At 42.3% G+C, this 4,582-nt stretch overlaps 1 long non-coding RNA gene across 1 annotated transcript in view; it reads right to left on the bottom strand.

Annotated features, from left to right (window-relative positions):
• LOC125486865 overlaps positions 1 to 452 on the bottom strand; it is a 14,545-nt gene extending 14,093 nt beyond the window's left edge. Inside the window, exon 1 of the long non-coding RNA XR_007265487.1 lies at positions 234 to 452. This is a non-coding gene — a long non-coding RNA (uncharacterized LOC125486865). The remainder of the gene's footprint in view (positions 1 to 233) is intronic.
• Positions 453 to 4,582: the final 4,130 nt, after the last annotated feature.

Genomic DNA, 4,582 nt, shown 5'->3' with positions numbered 1-4,582 from the left:
CTGCTGTGTTCATCCAGCTCTACACCTTGTTATCCAAGATATTGCATTGATTTTGAGAGTATGTCAACAGGGCACAGGTTCAGTCTCATAAATGACACCTTTAAAGCTTACATCAGAAAGAAAAGTTTGAAATCATTTAGAATCCCTGCAGTGCAGAAAGAGAACATTCAGCCCTGAGTCTTCACCAACTCTCTCGATAACATCCCACCCTATCCCCATAACCCTACACTTACCATGGCTAACACACCTACACATCTCTTGATACAATAGGGCAATTTACCACGATCATTCCACTTAACCTGCACGTCCTTGGTCCGTGGAAGGAAATCAGAGAACCCAGCAGAAACCCACGCAGACACAGGGAGAATGTGCAAACTCCACACAAGACAGTTTCCCAAGGCTGGAATCAAAGCCGGGTCATTGGTACTAACCATTGTGCCATCATGCCACCTATAAGAAACAACCACATGCTATTCATAAGATGCTGCTCATTGGGAATGTTCAGCGTACTGTAATGGCGAATGTATAGACAACTGTAATAGGAAATATGTAGGATCCTGTAATGGGGAATGTTTGGGTTATTTTATTCAATATTTAGGATGCTGTAAAGAAGAATGTGTAAGCTGCTCAATAGGGAATATGTAAGGCTCTGCAATATAGAATGTGTAGGATGCTGTAATGGAAAATGTACAGACTTCTGTAATGGGGAATGTATATGAGGCTGCAATTGGAAATGTACAAGTGGGGATTCTATAGAACGATACAGTGTTGTATTTAAGGGGTGCATGGGAAATTTGTAGAATTCTATAGTGAGGATTGTGTAGGGTGCTGCATATGGGGGACATGTCAGTGCTGTAAAGGGAATTGTATAGCACGCTATAATGTGGAACATGTAGCATTGTGTAATGGGGAATGTGTAGGACACTGTAATGTGGGACATGTAGCATTCTGTAATAGGGAATGTGCAGCATGCTGTGGTGGAGAATGAGGTGCTGTAATGAGTCATCCCTTTCTTTCCCACCTTTTCTCATTTAGGCCTTAAAAAAATCCTTCCCACTCTCACCCAGTCAGCCCATGCCAACTGTATTATAGTTTAGCATTTAATTATTTGGTTACATATGGCAGAGAAGTTGCTGATTTTGGCATTAAGGGGATCAGCTAGAGTTGAGAGAAGATGCTGAACTTGACATCTAACATATTTTATGCACCTCTGTTGAAAGCACACTCAGCAGGAGGAATGTAATATCCCAAACATTGAAGAAAATGAGGATGGTGTGTGGCTTGCAGGGGAACCAGCAGCAGGTGGCATTCCCACACATTTGCTGTCTCGGCCCTTCTAGTTCGTAGAGGTCACAGGTTTATAAGGTGCTTTTGAAGGAGCCTTGTTGAATTGCTGTAGATGGTAGACAGATTGTGGATGGTACACACAAATGACGATGTATCATTTTTGGATGGGGTACCAAACAAAATTGGGCTGCTTTGTCCTGGATGGAATCAAACTTCGATATTGTTAGAGTTGCCCTCAACAAGGCAAATCATGAGTATTCCATCACACTTCTAACTTGTGCCTTGTCAATAGTGAACAGGCTTTGGGAGTCAGGACATGAATTATTCATATGATGAAATCCATTCTTGGCCAACTGTAAAAACGTGTCCTTGAAGATGCACTCAGTTCCAAAGGTACTACATTTCACCATTTCAAAATGTTACTACCATTCAATTCTGCCCAACAACAGGGAAGGGGCTTATTGCTATGTTTTCAATAGGTCACCCAGGACAGTTCAGAGGTCATTAAAGAGGTGTTCGAAGGTCACAGGCAGAAAATGAGAATCAACAATCTGTGATTAGATTCTGCTGTTAGTTGTATTGCTGGAAAGGCAGTGGAACTACACAGATTCTGTGTTGAAACTCAGTGAGGAGTCAACAACAGATGGATTGCTCTCTGCCAACGTTAGAACTCAGGCAGATGTTCTGGGAATTAGTAGGCAGCTAAGCATTGGAGTCAGGACTCAAAAGACATTCTGCAAAGCCGAGAAAGTGGGTCTATGTGGGTGGAAACTGTGAAGGGCTTAGAAGAAGCCTGATGCCATTCATATCTCAGTGTAGCTCAGAAAGTGGGAGTGGAAAAGCTCACAGGCAATATCTGCTTAATGCAATAAACAAGTTTGGAGCTTGGGTAGGGGACCGGGGCAGTCTAGCTGGCTGAGGCTAATTGTTGGTGGAAGAACTGGAGTTACGCTTATGAATGAGCACTGGGTTGCAGTTTCAGAGCACAGGTGAGCTTAGACCCTGGAAAGGAGAATGACTGACCAGAGCAGGAGCAATCAGTAGAACAGTCCTTGCTAGACTGACTCTTAAGATGGAGTTTCAAAGCCAGATTGGCAAAAGTGAAGAATTCTGATCCCTTGAAAGGTTAATGAGATTGGACGACCTAGTGTGTAACTAATGTCTAAGGGGAATTGTTGACAAATCCATGGGATTTGCAGATTGTTTGGCTGCTCTAATGCCGTATTGTAAAGTCTTTTGTTATTTTTGTTTAAAACCATGGAAACGTTTTGTTCTCATTCGTGGAATGCGAATGAGCATTTATTTCCCATCCCTAAATGTCCACAGGGCAGTTAACAGTCAAACACATTGCTGCAGATCTGCAGTCACGTGTAGGTAAGACCAAGTAAGGATGGCAGATTTTCTTCCCTAAAGAACATTAATGAACCATATAGGTTTTTCCTGACAATGGACAGCCCTTTCACAGTTATCATTCGACTCTTAACTCTAGATTTTTTATTGAATTCAAATTACACGATCTGTATGGCAGGATACAAACTCAGGTCTAGAGAAAGTTAATAGTCCAGTGATAATACCACTAAATCATTGCCTTCCCACGTTGATTTAGTAAGTCGCCTGGATCTCACCTCTTTGTCTATTTGAAAAATAGTTTTTCTACTAGTTCCGGGCCAGATCGTTACATGTGGTCTGATCTGGGATGATATCGGTAGGGGTTCTGGTGTCAAATACTGGATAGTTTTCCCGTGCAGCGCCAGAAAAACGTTAAATAAATGCAAATCATCATTGTTTACAATTCCTCTGTATTTTTTCCAGAATTGTTTTTAGACCGCGTATCTCGGTCACAGGCACACATACTGGTTCCAACAAACAACCTGCTTCCTTTGTCCTCCTGGGGATTACATAACCAAAATTTTCCAGGGATAACAAGAGTCCCGTCAACACTGCAGGTAATGGTAAGGTTGGGGTTTATCTCATAAAACAGCGAGGCAGTAACTGCCCTTAAATCCTGGGGGTTTGTTTAAAACATATTGAGTACATGGACAACATGGGTCGGGGTTGGGGAGATTCAGAGAGCCAAAAGCGCGACGTGACAATTGTCAAATTGCCTCTCTCTCTGTACTCACCTCATGTTGCAGGAAGTCCCGCCCCAGATGATCTTGTGACGGAGGAATGCAGAGGGTTACTATCGGACAAGCTGGAATTGGGCCATCAGCCAAGTAGCAAACATGTAGGACTCAGGGCGCACAATATGGCTTTTGATTACAAAGATCAAAGTGAACGGGAGGACATTTCGCTCCCGCCTCCCTTCCAGCGTGATGTGACCACATTAGAACCAGATGCTGGACATTGGTTGCAATTTAGTGAACAGTTTGGGGGGATTAAGGTTCATTCTTTAAATTTATGATGTGCTTTAAGCCATATTAATTCATGTTTGATGCATCCAACAGCAGCGCTGAGCGATTAACCTCGTTGTTAAACATCAGAGTTTATATATATATGTTGTTTCCCCAGACAATTTACTTCTTATAATCCACCAAACCGCAGATAACTGTTTCCGCCTGCAGTTAGTTGATATTTAATGAATCTGAGAGCTGGGCGTGTTGATTTTTCTAAAAAAAAACTGAAAGTGCAGAGTTCTTCAAAAGCGTGCCTGTGCAGAGTAAAAGTATCTTGTGATTTTAAACACCCTTTAAAAATCATAAATCGTGATTTCATTTTATCCTGGGTATTTGCATAACCTGAATTCCGGGAAGGGGGTGAAATAAATTTTTAAAACAAAATGTAGATAGGGAAGTAAAAACGAAAATGCAGCTTAAAATGACTATAATCTGAAGGGTGAGCACTAGGACCTGCAAGAGATCCTGGCACAATGACCTACATTTTCCTTGGGTTACTACAGGCCATTGACTCCGATGGTTGAGGTACTGTAACGAGATATTACATACCTGGAAGTATAGTTGCCTTACAGCAAAGATAAATGACAGAAAGGGGGCAGTAGACATGTGTGCATAGTTCTCTTCAAAATATCAACCCCCCCTGTGTTTCTGTACTGGATATAAGCCACTATAATAAAAAAAACAGACATGAATTGAGAAGGGGGCGAACCTTTCCACAGCCCCCCCTCCCCTTGTGGGCTGTAGAAATTGCTTTGCGTTGCGCATACATTACAAGTGTAATTGCATGTGTGAGAGTGTTGCAAGCATAACATGCCACCAATGTCGAACCAATCAGAGCTGGAGTGTGGTGGCACCAAAGCTAGCCGGACCAATGAATGCAGTGCAGATCTGTCTTCCGA

This window comes from Rhincodon typus, chromosome 34, assembly GCF_021869965.1.
Source record: "Rhincodon typus isolate 14 chromosome 34, sRhiTyp1.1, whole genome shotgun sequence".
Lineage (NCBI taxonomy): Eukaryota > Metazoa > Chordata > Chondrichthyes > Orectolobiformes > Rhincodontidae > Rhincodon > Rhincodon typus.
Note: the sequence above shows the minus strand (reverse complement) of the source record. Positions and strands in the feature narration are given on the sequence as shown.